The 19374-nt window shown below is 50.4% G+C and overlaps 1 pseudogene; it reads left to right on the forward strand.

Annotated features, from left to right (window-relative positions):
• Positions 1 to 16285, forward strand: LOC137334838 (zinc finger protein ZFP2-like; annotated as a pseudogene).
• The last annotated feature ends 3089 nt before the right edge of the window (positions 16286 to 19374 follow it).

Here is a 19374-nt window from a genome sequence, read left to right on the forward strand (position 1 = left end):
ATTGAGCATGCGCGTCCACTGGAGGTTGAGGGAGGAAGTGCGGCCGCTTCAGGTAAGAGGTTTGGAGTCAACAGGTTAAAAAAACCCCGGGGGGACCGGGCTCAGGCTTTACAAAGACCGAGTCCGGCCCCAGACCCCAATATAAAACAGTGAACATTATCCCCACGCGCCGGTTTCCGGCTTCTCCCCTTTCGCTCCGGCCGAACAAAAAGGCCAGCTTTCCCGCGCATGCGCCGTGTAAACTGGACCCTCAGGGAATCAGGGAGCGTCTGTGAATGAAGGAGAAGTGGTGATCGGTCAGGGAGCGTCTGTGAATGAATGAGAAGTGGTGATCGGTCAGGGAGCGTCTGTGAATGAAGGAGAAGTGGTGATCGGTCAGGGAGCGTCTGTGAATGAAGGAGAAGTGGTGATCGGTCAGGGAGCGTCTGTGAATGAAGGAGAAGTGGTGATCGGTCAGGGAGCGTCTGTGAATGAAGGAGAAGTGGTGATCGGTCAGGGAGCGTCTGTAAACGAAGGAGAAGTGGTGATCGGTCAGGGAGCGTCTGTGAATGAAGGAGAAGTGGTGATCGGTCAGGGAGCGTCTGTGAATGAAGGAGAAGTGTTGATCGGTCAGGGAGCGTCTGTGAATGAAGGAGAAGTGGTGATCGGTCAGGGAGCGTCTGTGAATGAAGGAGAAGTGGTGATCCGTCAGGGAGCGACTGTGAATGAAGGAGAAGTGGTGGTCGGTCAGGGAGCGTCTGTGAATGAAGGAGAAGTGGTGATCGGTCAGGGAGCGTCTGTGAATGAAGGAGAAGTGGTGAGCGGTCAGGGAGCGTCTGTGAATGAAGGAGAAGTGGTGATCCGTCAGGGAGCGACTGCGAATGAAGGAGAAGTGGTGATCGGTCAGGGAGCGTCTGTGAATGAAGGAGAAGTGGTGATCGGTCAGGGAGCGTCTGTGAATGAAGGAGAAGTGGTGATCGGTCAGGGAGCGTCTGTGAATGAAGGAGAAGTGGTGATCCGTCAGGGAGCGACTGTGAATGAAGGAGAAGTGGTGATCCGTCAGGGAGCGACTGCGAATGAAGGAGAAGTGGTGATCGGTCAGGGAGCGTCTGTGAATGAAGGAGAAGTGGTGATCGGTCAGGGAGCGTCTGTGAATGAAGGAGAAGTGGTGATCGGTCAGGGAGCGTCTGTGAATGAAGGAGAAGTGGTGATCGGTCAGGGAGCGTCTGTGAATGAAGGAGAAGTGGTGATCGGTCAGGGAGCGTCTGTGAATGAAGGAGAAGTGGTGATCCGTCAGGGAGCGACTGTGAATGAAGGAGAAGTGGTGATCGGTCAGGGAGCGTCTGTAAACGAAGGAGAAGTGGTGATCCGTCAGGGAGCGACTGTGAATGAAGGAGAAGTGGTGATCGGTCAGGGAGCGTCTGTAAACGAAGGAGAAGTGGTGATCGGTCAGGGAGCGTCTGTAAACGAAGGAGAAGTGGTGATCCGTCAGGGAGCGTCTGTAAACGAAGGAGAAGTGGTGATCCGTCAGGGAGCGTCTGTAAACGAAGGAGAAGTGGTGATCGGTCAGGGAGCGTCTGTAAACAAAGGTGAAGTGTTGATCAGTCAGGGAGCGACTGTGAATGAAGGAGAAGTGGTGATCGGTCAGGGAGCGACTGTGAATGAAGGAGAAGTGGTGATCCGTCAGGGAGCATCTGTAAACGAAGGAGAAGTGGTGATCGGTCAGGGAGCGTCTGTAAACGAAGGAGAAGTGGTGATCGGTCAGGGAGCGTCTGTAAACAAAGGTGAAGTGGTGATCAGTCAGGGAGCGACTGTGAATGAAGGAGAAGTGGTGATCGGTCAGGGAGCGTCTGTAAACGAAGGAGAAGTGGTGATCGGTCAGGGAGCGACTGTGAATGAAGGAGAAGTGGTGATCGGTCAGGGAGCGTCTGTAAACGAAGGAGAAGTGGTGATCGGTCAGGGAGCGTCTGTAAACGAAGGAGAAGTGGTGATCGGTCAGGGAGCGACTGTGAATGAAGGAGAAGTGGTGATCGGTCAGGGAGCGTCTGTAAACGAAGGAGAAGTGGTGATCGGTCAGGGAGCGACTGTGAATGAAGGAGAAGTGGTGATCCGTCAGGGAGCGTCTGTAAACGAAGGAGAAGTGGTGATCGGTCAGGGAGCGACTGTGAATGAAGGAGAAGTGGTGATCGGTCAGGGAGCGTCTGTAAATGAAGGAGAAGTGGTGATCGGTCAGGGAGCGACTGTGAATGAAGGAGAAGTGGTGATCCGTCAGGGAGCGTCTGTAAACGAAGGAGAAGTGGTGATCCGTCAGGGAGCGTCTGTAAACGAAGGAGAAGTGGTGATCGGTCAGGGAGCGACTGTGAATGAAGGAGAAATGTTGACAGGTCAGGGAGCGTCTGTAAACGAAGGAGAAGTGGTGGCTGGTCGGTGAGCATCTATAGATGAAGGAGAAATGGTAACAGGTCAGGGAGCGTCTGTAAACAAAGCAGAAATAGTGACCAGTGAGGTAATGTATGTAAATGAAAGAGAAAAGGTGATTGGTCAGTGACTGCCTGTAAATGAAGGAGAAATTGTGATTGGTCGGCGAGCTTCTGTAAATGAAGGAAAAAATGTGGATCTGTCAGGGAGAGTCTTTGAATGTAGAACCAAACCCAGCCAGAGTCAGCACCTTCAGGGGAGGAAGAAGAGGGGAACCAGTGAGTGTAGAACTGAACCCAGCTCGAGTCAGCACCTTCAGGGGAGGAAGAAGAGGGGAACATGTGAGTGTCGAACTGAACCCAGCCAGAGTCAGCACCTTCAGGGGAGCAAGGAGGGAGAGCCAGTGAATGTAGAACTGAACGCAGTCAGAGTCAGCATCTTCAGGGGAGGTGGAGAGCGGAACCAGCGAGTGTGGGACTGCACCCAATCAGAGACAGCACCTTCAGAGAGCATAGAACTTAACCCAGCCAGAGTCAGCACTTTCAGTCGAAGACAGCGGAACAAGTGAATGTAGAACTGAACCCAACCACAGTCAGCTATTTCAGAGGACGAGGAGAGGGGAACCAGTTAGCGTAGAAATGAACCCAACCACAGTTAGCACCTTCAGCTGATGAGAGAGAGGGGAACCATTGAGTCTAGAACTGAACCGAGCCTGAGTCAGCATTTTCAGGGGAAGAGAGAGGGAGGAACCAGTGAGTGTAGAGCTGAATCCAGACAGAATCAGCACGTTCAGGGGAGGAGCGATAAGGGAACCAGTGAATGTAGAACTGAACCCAGCCAGAGTCAGTACCTTCAGCGGAGGTCAGAGGGCAACCAGTGAGTGTAGAACTGAACCCAGTCGGAGTCAGCACCTTCAGAGGAGGAGAGAGGGGAACCAGTGAGTGTAGCACTGAACCCAGCCAGAGGCAGCACCATCAGGGGAGGAGAGAGGGGAACCAGTGAGTGTAGATCTGAACCAAGTCAGAGACAGCATCTTCAGGGGGACGAGAGAGAGGGGAAGCAGTGAGTGTCGAACTGAAACCATCCAGGGTCACCAACTTCAGGGGGGATTAGAGAGAGGAACCAGTGAGTGTAGAACTGAACCCAGCCAGAGTCAGCACCTTCAGGGGAGGAAAGAGGGGAATCAGAGAGTGTAGAACTGCGATCAGTCAGAATCAGCAATTTCAGAGGATGAGAGAGGGGAACCAGTGAGTGTAGAACTGAACCCAGCCAGAGGCAGCTCCTTCAGAGGAGGATAGAGCAGAACCAGTGAGTGTAGAACTGAAGCCAGTCAGAGTCAGCACGTTCAGGGGGACGAGAGAGAGGGGAACCAGTGAGTGTAGAACTGAACCCAGCCAGAGTCAGCACCTTCAGGGGAGGGGAGAGAGGGAATTAGAGAATGTCGAACTGTGCTCAGTCAGAATCAGCAACTTCAGGGGATGAGAGAGCGCAAACAGTGAGTATAGAACAGAACCCACTCAGAGTCAGCATTTTCGGGGGAAGAGAGAGGGAGGAACCAGTGAGTGTAGAGCTGAATCCAGACAGAATCAGCATGTTCAGGGGAGGAGCGATAAGGGAACCAGTGAGTGTAGAACTGAACCCAGCCAGAGTCAGTACCTTCAGCGGAGGAGAGCGGATCCAGTGAGTGTAGAACTGAACCCTGCCAGAGTTAACACCTTCAGGGGAGGAGAGAGCGGAACCAATGAGTCCAGAACTGAACCCAATCACCTTCAGCACCTTCGGGCGAGGATAGAGAGGGGAACCAGCGAGCGTAGAACTGAACCCAGGCAGAGTCAGCACATTCAGGGGGACGAAAGAGAGGGGAAGCAGTGAGTGTAGAACTGAACCCAACCACATTCAGCACCTTCGAACGAGGAGAGAGAGGGGAACCATTGAGTGTAGAGCTGAACCCAGTCAGAGACCGCAACTTCAGTGGAGGAGACGGAGGGGAAGCCTCTGAGTGGGCAAAACTGTGGCAAATGGAATTTGGTGTAGGTAAATGTGAGGTCATCCACTTTGGACCAAAAAAGGATAGAACAGGGTACTCTCTAAATGGTAAAAAGTTATAAACAGTGGATGTCTAAAGGGACTTCGGGATTCAGGTACATAGATCATTGGAGTGTCATGAACAGTTGCAGAGAATAATCAATAAGGCTAATGGAATGCTGGCCTATATTTTTTTTATTTATTTTATATTCGTTCACGGGATGTGGGCGTCGCTGGCAAGGCCGGCATTTATTGCCCATCCCTAATTGCCCTCGAGAAGGTGGTGGTGAGCCGCCTTCTTGAACCGCTGCAGTCCGTGTGGTGACGGTTCTCCCACAGTGCTGTTAGGAAGGGAGTTCCAGGATTTTGACCCAGCGACAATGAAGGAACGGCGATATATTTCCAAGTCGGGATGGTGTGTGACTTGGAGGGGAACGTGCAGGTGGTGTTGTTCCCATGCGCCTGCTGCCCTTGTCCTTCGAGGTGGTAGAGGTCGCGGGTTTGGGAGGTGCTGTCGAAGAAGCCTTGGCGAGTTGCTGCAGTGCATCCTGTGGATGGTGCACACTGCAGCCACAGTGCGCCGGTGGTGAAGGGAGTGAATGTTTAGGGTGGTGGATGGGGTGCCAATCAAGCGGGCTGCTTTATCTTGGATGGTGTCAAGCTTCTTGAGTGTTGTTGGAGCTGCACTCATCCCGGCAAGTGGAGAGTATTCCATCACACTCCTGACTTGTGCCTTGTAGATGGTGGAAAGGCTTTGGGGAGACAGGAGGTGAGTCACTCGCCGCAGAATACCCAGCCTCTGACCTGCTCTCGTAGCCACAGTATTTATATGGCTGGTCCAGTTCAGTTTCTGGTCAATGGTGACCCCCAGGATGTTGATGGTGGGGGATTCGGCGATTTAATGCCGTTGAATGTCAAGGGGAGGTGGTTAGACTCTCTCTTGTTGGAGATGGTCATTGCCTGGCACTTATCTGGCGCGAATGTTACTTGCCACTTATGAGCCCAAGCCTGGATGTTGTCCAGGTCTTGCTGCATGCAGGCTCGGACTGCTTCATTATCTGAGGGGTTGCGAATGGAACTGAACACTGTGCAGTCATCAGCGAACATCCCCATTTCTGACCTTATGATGGAGGGAAGGTCATTGATGAAGCAGCTGAAGATGGTTGGGCCTAGGACACTGCCCAACCATCTTCAGCTGCTTCATCAATATATATCGAGAGGACTAGAGTACATGGGGGAAGAAGTTATGCTTTAGCTATACAAAACCCTGGTTAGACCGCACCTGGAGTACTGTGAGCAGTTCTGGGCACCGCACCTTCGGAAGGACATATTGGCCTTGGAGGGAGTGCAGCGTAGGTTTACTAGAATGATACCCGGACTTCAAGGGTTAAGTTACGAGGAGAGATTACACAAATTGGGGTTGTATTCTCTGGAGTTTCGAAGGTTAAGGGGTGATCTGACCGAAGTTTATAAGATATTTAGGAGAACAGATCGGGTGGATAGAGTGAAACTATTTCCGCTGGTTGGGGATTCTAGGAGTAGGGGGCACAGTCTAAAAATTAGAGCCAGACCTTTCAGGAGTGAGATTAGAAAACACTTCTACACACAAAGGGTTGTAGAAGTTTGGAACTCTCTGCCGCAAACGGCAATTGATGCTAGCTCAATTGTTAATTTAAAATCTGAGATAGATAGCTTTTTGCCAACCAAAGCTATTAAGGGATCTGGGTCAAAGGCAGGTTTATGGAGTTAGATCATAGATCAGCCATGATCTTATCAAATGGCGGAGCGGGCTCGATGGGCTGAATGGCATACCCCTGTTCCTATGTTCCTATGAAGCAATGAGAGTAGAACTGAACCCAGTCAGATTCAGCACCCTCAGAAGGCTGAGAGAGAGGGGAAGCAGTGATTGTAGAACTGAACCCATCCAGAGTCAGCACCTTCAGAGGAGGAGAGAGAGGGGGACCAGTGAGTGTCGAACTGAACCCAGTCAGAGTCAGCACCTTCAGGGGAAGAGAGAGGGGAACCAGTGAGTGTAGAACTGAACCCAGTCATAGTCAGTGCCTTCAGGGGTAGAGAGAGGGGAACCAGTGAGTGTAGAACTGAACCCAGTCAGAGTCAGCACCTTCAGGGGAGGAGAGAGAGGGAACCAGTGAGTTTGGAACTGAACTTAGCCAGTGTCAGCACCTTGAGGGGAGGAGAGAGAGGGGAACCAGTGAGTGTTGAACTGAACCAGCCAGAGTCAGCACCGTTGGGGGAGATTGGAGAGTGGAACCAGCAAGTGTGGGACTGAAGCCAGTCAGAGACAACAACTTCAGGGGAGGAGAGCGTGGGGAAGCACTGAGTGTAGAACTAATACCATCCAGGGTCAGTACCTTCAGGGGAGGGAGAGAGGTGGAAGGGAAACAGTGAGTATGTAACTGAACCTATCCAGAGTCAGCATATTCAGGGGATGAGAGAGAGGGGAAGCAGTGAGTGTAGCACTGAACCCAGTCAGAGTCAGCACCTTCAGGGGAGGAGAGTGAGGGGAACCAGTGAGTGTGGAACTGAACCCAGTCAGAGTCAGCACCTTCAGGGGGACGAGAGAGAGGGGAAGCAGTGAGTGTAGAACTAAAACTATCCAGGGTCAGCAACCTCAGGGGAGGGTGAGAAATGGAGGGGAAACAGTGAGTGCATAACTGATCCCAGCCAAAGTCAGCACCTTCAGGGGAGGAGAGCGAGGAAAACGAGTGTGTGTGGAACTGGATACGGTAGCATAATGATTATGTTACTGGACTAGTAATCCAGAGTCATGAGTTCAAATCCCCCCACAGCAGCTGGGGAATTTAAATTCAATTAATTAAATAAAATCTGGAATAAAAAAACACAACCATGAAACCACCGTATTGTCGTAAAAACCCATCTGGTTCACTGATGTCCTTCCTTTAGGGAAGGAAACCTGCCGCCCTTACCGGTCTGGCCTATATCTGACTCTAGGCACACAGCAATGTGGTTGATTCTTAATCGCCCTCTGAAATGTACAATCTCGCTATAAACGGTCATAATAAGAATAAAACTGTCAGGCATTGGACCACTCGGCACTGCACATGACAAAGGCAAACCAAGCCCAGTCGACCCTGCTAAGTCCTCCTCACTAACATCTGGGGACTTGTGCGAAAATTGGGAGAGCTGTCCCACAGACTAGCTAAGCAACAGCCTCACATCCTACACTCACAGAATCATACCTTTCAGCCAATGTCCCAGATATTTCCATCACCAGCCCTGGGTATGTCCTGTCCCACCCGGTAGGACAGACCGACCAGAGGTGGCAGTACAGTGATATACAGTCAGGTGGGAGTGGCCATGGAAGTCCTCAACATTGACTGCAGACCCCATGAAATCTCATGGCATCAGGTCAAACTTGGGCAAGAAAACCTCCTGCTGATTACCACCTACCGCCCTCCCTCAGCTGATGAATCAGTCCTCCTCCATGTTGAGCACCACACTGGGTGGGGGTCTTCAATGTCCATCATCTAGAGTGGCTCGGTAGCACCGCTACTGACCGAGTTGGCCGAGTCCTGAAGGATATGTCTGCAAGATTGGGCCTGCAGCAGGTGGTGAGCGAACCAACACGAGGGAAAAACCGACTTGATCTCGTCCTTACCAATCTACCTGTTGCAGATGCGTCTGTCCATGACAGTATTGGTAGGAGTGACCACCGAACAGTCCTTGGGGAGAAGAAGTCCCGTCTTCGCACTGAGGACACCATCCAATGTGTTGTGTTGCACAACCACCGTGCTAAATGGGATAGATTCAGAACAGATCTTGCAGCTCAAAACTGGGCATCCACGAAGTGCTGTGGGCCATCAGCAGCAGCAGAATTGTATTCCAGCACAATCTGTAACCTCATGGCCCGGCATATTCCTCATTCTACCCTGACCAACAAGCCAGGGGATCAACCCTGGTTCAATGAGGTGTGTAGAAGCACATGCCAAGAGCAGCACCAGGAGTACCTAAAAATGAGGTGCCAACCTGGTGAAGCTACAACTCAGGACTACATGCATGCTAAACAGCGGAAGCAACATGCTATAAACAGAACTAAGCGATTCCACAACCAACGGATCAGATCTAAGCTCTGCAGTCCTGCCACATCCAATCGTGAATGGTAGTAGATAATTAAACAACGAACAGGAGGAGGAGGCTGTGTGAACATCCTCATCCTCAATGGTTGTAGAGTCCAGCATGTGAGTGGAAAAGACAAGCTGAAGCATTTGCAACCATCTTCAGCCACAAGTGCCGAGTGGATGATCCATCTCGGCCTTCTCCCAGTATCCCCACTATCAGAGAAGACAGTCTTCAGCCAATTCGATTCACTCCACATGATACCAAGAAACGGCTGAGTGCAGTGGATACAACAAAGGCTATGGGCCCCGACAACACCCCGGCTGTAGTGCTGAAGACTTGTGCTCCAGAACTAGCCGCGCCTCTAGCCAAACTGTTCCAGTACAGCTACAACACTGGCATCTACCCGACAATGTGGAAAATTGCCCAGGTATGTCCTGTCCACAAATAGCAGGACAAATCCAATTCGACCAATTACGCCCCCATCAGTCTACTCTCAATCATCAGCAAAGTGATGGAAGGTGTCGTCAACAGTGCTATAAAGCAGCACTTACTAACCAATAACCTGCTCACTTTGGGTTCTGCCAGATTCACTCGGCTCCAGAACTCATTACAGCCTTGTCCAAACATGGACAAAAAAGCTGAATTCCAGATGTGAGGGGAGAGTGACTGCCTTTGACATCAAGGCAGCATTTGACCGAGTGTGGCACCAAGGAGCCCTAATAAAATTGAAGTCAATGGGAATCGGGGAAAACTCTCCAGTGGCTGGAGTCATACCTAGCACAAAGGAAGATGGTAGTGGTTGTTGGAGGCCAATCATCTCAGCCCCAGGACATTGCTGGAGAAGTTCCTCAGGGCAGTGTCCTTGGCACAACCATCTTCAGCTGCTTCATCAATGAGCTTCCCTCCATCATAATGTCAGAAATGGGGATGTTCACTGATGATTGCACAGTGTTCATTTCCATTCGCAACCCCTTAAATAATGAAGCAGTCCGTGCCCACATGCAGCAAGACCTGGACAATATCCAGGCTTGGGCTGATAATTGGCAAGTAACATTCGTGCCAGATAAGTGCCAGGCAATGACCATCTCCAACAAGAGAGAGTCTAACCACCTCCCCTTGACATTCAGCGACATTACCATCGCCAAATCCCCCACCATCAACATCCTGGGGGTCACCATTAACCAGAAACTTAACTGGACCAGCCACATAAATACTGTGGCTACAAGAGCAGGTCAGAGACTGGGTATTCTGCAGTGAGTGACTCACCTCCTGACTCTCCAAAGCCTTTCCACCATCTATAAGGCACAAGTCAGGAGTGTGATGGAATACTCTCCACTTGCCTGGATGAGTGCAGCTCCAACAACACTCAAAAAGCCCAACACCATCCAGGACAAAGAACCCGCTTGATTGGTACCGCATCCACCACCCTAAACATTCACTCCCTTCACCACCACCGCACCGTGGCTGCAGTGCGTACCATCTACAGGATGCAGTGCAGCAACTTGCCAAGGCTTCTTTGACAGCACCTTCCAAACCCACGACCTCTACCACCTAGAAGGACAAGGGCAGCAGGCACTTGGGAACAACACCACCTGCACGTTTTCCCTCCAGGTCACACAACATCCCAACTTGGAAATATGACACCGTTCCTTCATCATTGCTGGTTCAAAAGCCTGGAACTCCCTACCTAACGGCACTGTGGGAGAACCTTCAGCACACGGACTGCAGCGGTTCAAGAAGGCGGCTCACCAGCACCTTCTCAAAGTCAATTAACCCGACTAAAATAAACTTACCTTTCCCCATGCTATCGTGGCTTAATTGGCCGCTGCGCAGCCTTCCGAAAGCTGCGCAGCGGGCAAACTGCGCACCCACATGACAGGCTGTCAGCTGGAGGGTCTGGATTTAAAGGGCCATTGCTCCAGTGGATTTTGCTGGAGCAAAGAGCCAGGAAATGAATGGAGCAGCACAGGGGCAAGGCTGCTCCAAGTTTCAGTGATGCCTCACTTCAGCTGCTACTGGCCGGGGTGAGGAGGAGGGGGGATCTATTTCACCCGACAAACAGGAGTAAGTGCCCTGCCTCTGCCACCAATAAGGCCTGGCTTGAGGTGGCAGAGGAGGTCACCAGATGCAGCAACATCTCCTGCACCTGGATCCAGTGCAGAAAGCTCTTCAATGTCTTAACTAGGTCAGCAAAAGTGAGTACACTAACTGATTCTCCTACATTCCGTGTCGCGCATCAACATCCCCACCCCTAACTCATTCTGCAATGCCAAGACTACTCCATCACATCACTCCTCACACCCACTTAAGCCTCATCCTCAACTTACCTGCACTTCCTGTGCACTTCCTCATCTCCCCATTTGTGACTCCACCACTACCACTCACCCCAATCCTGATCCAATGTCATGGCTCTATCTCATACTCACCACTGCTGCACCTCTTTCACAGGCAGCGTCACCCAAACCAATGCATTCATCGGCTGACCACATCACCATCACTCACTCACACGTCTGTATTTTCTCCCCTTCTAGGAGAAGAGAGTGCAAAATGTATGCGAGAGGGTGAGGACTGGAGGCCGGCCACAACAGATAGTCGTCTTCACAGACGCGGAGGAGGAGGCCCGGCAGATCAGCCGCACCCTTGAGTGCCTGTCCATCGGGACGTCGAGACTGGCACCCCACAAACGTCTGGTGACACAACTTTAATATTCATAACACACAATATGAATTGATGTTAACAATGCTTGCCATGTTGAACACCTCAGTATGCTCATCACAACATGACACATTTGTGATGATGCTTAATATTGCCTTCTGTTCTCTTACAGGCACTTCAACGACCGCAGTGACGGCAGAGGGTGATTTCCTCAGAGGAGTTCCTGGACTCTGAGGGCGCACTGTCACATCTTAGCGAGCCATCCACCAGCGCAGATACTCACACCTCAGTGGGTCCTTTTCCTCAGTTAGTTGGGTTGGCACCTGGTGAGTCACCACTCACATGTGAGCACGAGCAGACACTGGTGGCCAGGGGCAGCTGTGGAAAGTCCTGGTGGACGCTCTCCTCTCCAGGCTCTGCTCAGCTGGACACAGATGCTGAACCCCGGGGGCCATCCTTTAAAAGGAGAATGATCGAGGGACAGCAACACATTTGCAACTTACTGGAACAGGTGCCACGCGCACTCTCCACAATAGTGCAGAGGATAGAGGAGTCTAACTCCTGAATTGGTGGAACGGTGGCACATGTAGGGGAGGGAATCTCTCAGATAGTGTCACAGGGACGTGAGCAACTGTCTGAGATAGTGTCACGGGTAACTGCTGAAATATCTGAGATAATGTCGCAAGTAAATGTGGGAATGTCTGCAATAGAGAGAATGCTAGCCTCCCTGGAGCTTCAAGCATGGGTCACAAATGACTCGATTCAGACCCTGACAATGGCTGCTCGGACTCACAGTGAATAACATTCTGCCGCCTTAAACAGGCAGACAGAAACTTTGCATCTGGGCTTCCAAAGCTTCACACATGTCCTCCAAACTGTTCTCCAGCAGGGTGGTAGGAGTGATGTGGGCCTGGCCCAGGAGAGGGATGATGGTGAAAGGGGAAATGGAAGTGGAGATGCCACTCAAAGCATTCCCATTTCTCACCTGTTGCCCCCCTCTCAACCAGTACCCGCAATGCTGCCCCCTCTCCAGGTGGCTGAGTCTGCCCCTGCACAGGTGCAGGTGGAGCAGTCTTTGGAGGGGCCCTCACGGACTCCAAAACCCAGAGGGCATGGGCCGAAAGCATCGAAGCAGCCTGGCCATGGAAATGAGCAACCTGCCACAACCTCTGCTGCAGCCACAGGGGAAGCACCCCGTAGAAGCGGTAGGAGGAGAAAGGCTAAGGATTTGTGATCACAAAGGGGATGGACAAGGGTGTCTGACAGACTGTCATGTTTTTTGTTTATATTTGTTTTTAGTTAAAGTCACATTAAATATTATGATTCTCACCACTATTGCCACGTCTTGCCCATTCTTGACTGGCTTTTGTGATAGTGCCCTTTCATGTACTTCATCATGAGCAGCGACACTTGATGCCACCCAGTGGGTCAGTTTACAGTAGGTGTATGTGTAGTTGCAGGACTGTTTTGTGCAGTGGGTGAGGGTGTGGTGTTGGCTTTGGTCTTTCTAGGTGGTATAAGGACTGGACTCTTCTCACTTTCTGATCTTACAAGACCTGTTCACATATGAGTGACCCACTGGCCTCACAAGCAGCCAGGTGAGCCGTTGCTCTGCCCATGGGTTCCTCCTCCTCCTCCTGCTGCTCCTCTTCAATATGGATGACAGATGTGGATAGTGGATGAGGGCATGGGGCCTCCTTAAACGGTACCCCTCTCTGTTGCGCCATGTTGTGCAGGTCTATAATGCGACCCACTCTTGCTGGTGCGTATTGAAGCGCTCTCCAGAACGATCAAGGCAGTGAAATCGCAATTTCAGCAGCTCTAAAGTATGTTCAATTATCGACCTGGTGGCAATGTAGCTGTCGTTATATTGACACTGATGGGTTCCTCATAGGTGTCATGAGCCACGTGTGCAGGGGCTGATCCCTTGCCCCCGAGGAGCCAGCCCTTAAGGGTGTTTGGTGTGTGGAAGAGGCTCGGGATGTTGGATTCCCTCAGAATGAATGAATCGTGGCAGCTGCCAGGGAATCTGGGGCACAGGTGAAGAAATCTCTTGTGGTGGTTAAAAACGAGCTGAGCGTTGATGGAGTAATATCCCTTCCTGTTGATGAACAGTCCTGGCTCATGTGGAGGTGCTCGGATTACGACATGTGTGCAATCGATTGCACCCTGTCCACGTGGGAAGCCAGCCACAGAGTGGAATCCCACCGCCCTCTCCATCTGGCTGAGGTGGTCCACGAGGAAGCTAACGTATTGCGAAACCCTGCGAGATAAGCACTTGTGTGCAGACGATTGAGAGACCCCAGCGATATCACCGGAAGTGAACAAGTTGAGGGCAGTGGTGACGGGTAGTGAGGTGCTGCCAGGCCCAGCTGGGAGCAGCTCGGCATGAAGGAGGCTGCAGAAGTCTGCGACCACCTGGCGACTCACTCTGAGCTTCGGTATGTACTGCTCCTTAGAGAGGGCCAGGAAGCTGAGCCTCGGTCTGTAGACCTTCTCACGAGGGTAGTGCCTCCTGTGACGACGGTCCCTCTGTTGTTCCCTTATGTGCTGTTGTGCAGGTGCGTGTGGCGCAGCACTGTGCTGTGGAGCGCCATGTGCCGGAGGCGGACGCTGTGTCTGGCGAGGATGGTGATGTTCCTCGTCCTCGGATGTAGTGGCTAATGCAGCCGTCGCACCCCCCATCCTGATGGTGTCAGTTTGAGGGGGTCCGAAAAGTTGGTAAATATGTGTAAACAGAACAATTCTGAATGTAAACCAAGAATTTTCAGTCGAGACACAAAGATCTCCCAGCCAAAAGTTTACCTGAGAGAACTGAGTGCCATGCTGCAATAACTCACCTTTTATCCCCATCTGTCAAACAGGGATTTAATTGTCCAAATGGCTGCTGGCTGAAACACGACTCCTTCACCATGGTGTGTTTCACACAGCACGGGAAACACGTTGAGGCAGCGTTGAAATTGCTTGCCTTCATTGTAAATTGCATTTATTCATTTTTAAACTGCTTCAACTGGGTGATTTAGTGTTTTAAATACAGTCCCGGTTTAAATACTTGCGGGTTTGGGAACGGTGCCGCACCCATATGACTCTGGGTCATGCACGTTCTTCAGCGTGTTGGAGCCAGGATTTCTGCCCGCTGCAAAGAAACACGATTTTCTTTGCCCCAACGCACCAGGACTTTGCTTTTAAAATTGAGCCCCTGGTGTCGGCCCCAAGCACTGGAGAAGAAGCTTCAGATCCCGCATTTGCAGCTGGCGGGGCGGAGCTGAATCCCTTCCCACAGTCCCCACATTTGCATGGTTTCTCTGTGGTCCGGGTGTCCTTGTGTCTCTCCAGGTTGGACGATCAGTTGAAACCTCGTCCACGCACAGCACACGTGTACGGTTTCTCCCCGCTGTGAATGGTGCGATGTTTTCTCAGGCTGTGTAACTGGTTAAAGCTCTTTCCACAGTCAGTGCACTGGAACACTCTCACTTGGGGGTGTGTGTCTCGGCGCTTTTCCAGTCACACTGATGTGTTTCACCAGATCACATCAGTGTGACTGGAAAAGCGCAGAGGGTCAATCTCCCAGTGACAGGCCCAGGTCAACGGCTGCCATCTTTATAGAGGGAGGAGGAGGAGAGGGGATGGTCAATGTGCAGCAGGGCACATGCACAGCCCTCCTGGGACAGGAACCAGCAGCAAAGAATGTACTGAATTTCGATCCTGTACTTACAGTGATGACCTTCTGTAAACTCCTTTTACAGGGTATTAGAAGGGGAGGATTTGCAGACAGGAAACTCAAACCAAACATCGCGTCAAGACCTGACAGTCACTCGATTCATCAGGACCTGAATATCATCGGTCTTTGAATGTGGAAGGAGAAATGTTTGTCTGTTCTGTCTGTGGGAAAAGATTTCAAACATCAGTGTGACTGGAAAAGCACCGAGACACCCCCCCGAGTGAGAGTGTTCCAGTGCACTGACTGTGGAAAGAGCTTCAACCGGTTACACAGCCTGAAAAAACATCGTACCATTCACAGCGGGGAGAAACCGTACACGTGTTGTGTGTGTGGACGAGGCTTCAACTGATCGTCCAACCTGGAGAGACACAAGGACACCCGGACCACGGAGAAACCGTGGAAATGTGGGGACTGTGGGAAGGGATTCAGTTCCCCATCCCATCTGGAAACTCATCGGCGCCGACACACTGGGGAGAGGCCATTCAATTGCTCCGTGTGTGGGAAGGGATTCACTCAGTCATCCAGCCTATTGAAACACCAGCGAGTTCACACTGGGGAGAGGCCGTTCACCTGCTCCGTGTGTGGGAAGGGATTCGCTCAATCATTTGGCCTCCAAACACACCAGCGACTTCACACTGGAGAGCGACCGTTCAGTTGCTCTCACTGCGGGAAGAAGTTCAGGCAGTCATCAAACCTCATTGAACACAAACGTGTCCACACTGGGGAGAGACCGTTCACCTGCACTGTGTGTGGGAAGGGATTCACTTGTTCTTCTCACCTAACTGAACACAAGCGTGTTCATACTGGAGAGAGACCATACACATGCTCCCTGTGTGGGAAGGGATTCACTTGTTCTTCCCACCTGAGTGAGCACAAGTATGTTCATACTGGAGAGAAACCGTTCATTTGCTCCGTTTGTGGGAAGGGATTCATTCGTTCATCCCACCTGCTGAGACACCAGGCCATTCACACTGGAGAGAGGCCGTTCACCTGCTCCGTGTGTGGGAAGGGATTCACTTGGTCATCCCACCTCACCACACACCAACTTGTTCACGCCAATAAGAGCCCTTTTAAATGTTCTGACTGTGAGAAGAGCTTTAAAAGTAGAAATGATCTGGTGAAACACCAACGCACTCACACTGGGGAGAGACCCTTCACCTGCTCTGTGTGTGGGAAGGGATTCACTCAGTCATCCAACCTGCTGACCCACCAGCGAGTTCACAACTGACTGGTTTCTGCTGTAATTGCTGCTGTTAATCACATCCAGGACTGAACCATGTTCATTCTGACAGTTGGGGTTTGTTTCTGCTGATGTTAATAATCCCTATAACTGGACTGGAGTTGAATATTCTGCATATATGTCAAATAAATCAGCTTTGTTTCAAACACACAGTGTGTCGAGTCCTTGATGTCTCCAAGATAAGAGGAGACAAATTGATGTCCTGTTCCCAATTTCCCTTTTGTTAAAGAAAGGCTTGCATTTCTTTATTATTATAATAGCAGTATACTGCTATTAACCAATTTGAAATAAGATGGTTGATGTAATTGAAGAGAGGAAAGGCATTGCAACCACTGATTGCACACCTGCCAATACAGGAGTAATCTCCAGGGTATAAAAACATAGTCACTTCAAGATTACGAGGAGTTCTTCCTGAATCGTACTCTAAAACGCATTGTAGGATGTCTCAAAGCGCTTTGCAGCCAATGAAGTACTTTTGAAGTGCAGTCACTGTTGTAATATAAGAAATGCAGCAGCCAATTTGTGCACAGCAAGATCCCACAAACAGCAATGTCACAATGACCAGATAATCTGTTTTACTGATGTTGGTTGAGGGATAAATATTGGCCAGGACACGAGGGAGAACTCCCCTGCTCTTCGAAATAGCATCAAGAGAACTTTTACGTCCACCTGAGAGGGCAGACAGGGCCTCGGTTTAACATCTCATCCAAGAGTGTCATCTCTGACAGCGCAGCTCTCCCTCCCTACTGTACTGGAATGTCAGCCTAGATCATGTGTTCAGGTCCCTGGAGTAAGACTTCAACCCACAGCCTTCTGATACAGAGATGAGAGTACCACCACTGAGCCACGGATGACACCTGATTATTGCTCTAGACTATCTCGGTTCTCATACCTTCAGTTACTCTCATGGGCAAGTCCCAGCTCCCCATACTTTCCAGACTGCCTCTCCTGGCCTTCGGACCCAGGGACGGTATCAGTAACATGCCCGGGATCACTAAACACAAAACCCACTTTCACCTACTGGATTTAGCCTGTGTCCCACAGCATCTCTCTCACCTTCGCTGTGTGAATAGAGCATCAGGCCTGCAAATCTCGTCTTAAATTTAAATCCACTCAGCAAATGTATTTAACAAAAGATGAACAAGTGAACACATCCTGGCCCAATAATCCAGTTCGATGTTTACAGGAGAAAGTCTGGTATCTAACTTCTTGAGGGGACAAAATAAAGAAAGACCCTAACTCTAAGAACCCTCGAATCTTTTATCAATAAATTTCAAATCCTGACAAGTCCCTTCCTTATAGAATTCCCCACCCCTGTGGGAGTCGATATTGGTCAAAAACTGCTTGTTGGAAATTTCTAACTGATTTTTCTCTTTCAGGAGTTTCAATGTGACCGTTTCCTTCCCTCAGAGAATCTCCAAGGAGACTCTTGGATTTCAGCACCACTCTCCCCTCTTTTCCATCCCGGAATAGAGTTACCAGGATTTTGAATATCTGACCACTCAGTTAGAAAGGACCTGTCAGTCATATACAGACTGAACCAATCACACAGCTCTGTGTCAAGTCTGAATGATTCCTCTTTCCAGTCTGTAACCAATGAAACTTGTATCACTAAGGCTGAAATTCCATTTCCCTGTGCCGGGGGTGCGACCAGTGCTGGGCACAGAGGGAACAGAAAACCACAGGGCAAGGACAAACCCAGTCGGCACACTGGGTTTGCCCTTGCCCTGTGGTTTTCTAGTGAGCATGTGCTGGGGCCTTGTGGGAATTCACTACTCTGGGGTATTTCCTAACGTGTCCTCACTGCTCCTGGAATTCCCACACATTGCCCTCTAGGTGTGAGGCCAACGCTCTGTGCCTTTGAACGCTGGAGAGAAACCGAGTCCTGCAGGCACAAAATCACCAGGAGGAGTTTCTAACTGTCCAGACCCCCCCCCCCCCCACCGTTTGGGGAGATTAGTTCCACTTTTGGGCTGTTTGTGGTTTCTTCCCATTGTCCCGTTGCTTTTTCCCTTGGATTGGATTTTTATTTATTCCCTTTGGTTTGGTTTCAGTTTCACTGCTGGAGCCACCACTCAAAGCACTTTGTCTGATCTCCCTGGGAATTAGCAGACTCCTCCCTCATCTCTTACAGTGCACAATCTCCCCTCCTCTTTTCACCCTTGCTTCTGTTCCACACTCTGGACCTTGACCTTTCCCCTGGGATTCTCAGTATAAACAGGTGGGATTTGTTTGGAGACAGGATGTCCCAGCTCTCCACCTTTAAAGGGACAAGGAGAGGACCAGATGAGCTGAATGACACCGCTTTATTATGTCAAAGCAGTGCCTGGCTACCAACCTGCCTGAGCCCTGCTCATTATAGGCTGGGAGTGCTGGTGGGACAGAGTAGAGGGAGCTTTACTCTGTATCTAACCCATATTGTGCCTGCTTGGGAGTGTTTGATGGGACAGTGTAGAGGGAGATTTACTCTGTATCTAACCTGTGCTATACCTGACTGGAGAGTGTTTCAAGCAAACACTAGATGCTCAAAATGCCCCATTCTCCAGCACTGGCATCCATCACCTCGATGAGAACATTTAACCCAAAGATAAGAGAAACCCATCAGTTTCTCCCCAGGACACAAGTCTGGAAGGACAGTGAGTGTCCCTAACGTTTTTTTAAAGTGTGCTCGATATTTCATCCCTAAATCTGAGTCTTCTGGTGATGATTTGAATTTGATTCCCTCTAGTTACTGATTCACCGACTAGTGAAAATAGTTGTTCCTGATTTTCCTGATCAAATTTTGAACACGTCACTCAGATCCTCTTACTCTTTGTTCTCATGAAAAGAGCCGCAGTTTCTCTGGTCTCTCCTCATAACGAAAGCGTCTTGTCCCTGGTATCATCTCAATGAATCTCTTCTGCACCCATTCCATAGCCTTGACATCCTTCCTAGTGTAAGATGCCCAAAACTTTACACAATATTCGAACTTCAGCTTAACCAATAATTTGTACAGGCCTCTTTCCTTTTATACTCTATACCTCAAGATATAGCTCAAGATTCTGGAGGTTGCAGGTGGAAAGCAGGCCAGGAGATCTTTGGAAAAGCTAAGTCTAGAGATAACAACGGCAAGGATGAGAATTTCATCAGTAGCTGAGCCAGGGGCAGATATGGGCGATGTTACAAAGGTGGAAGTAGGCGGCTTGGTGATGGAGCAGATATGTCTTTGGAGGTTCATCTCAGGGTAAAATAGGAC

Source organism: Heptranchias perlo, chromosome 2 (assembly GCF_035084215.1).
Source record: "Heptranchias perlo isolate sHepPer1 chromosome 2, sHepPer1.hap1, whole genome shotgun sequence".
Classification (NCBI taxonomy): Eukaryota; Metazoa; Chordata; class Chondrichthyes; order Hexanchiformes; family Hexanchidae; genus Heptranchias; species Heptranchias perlo.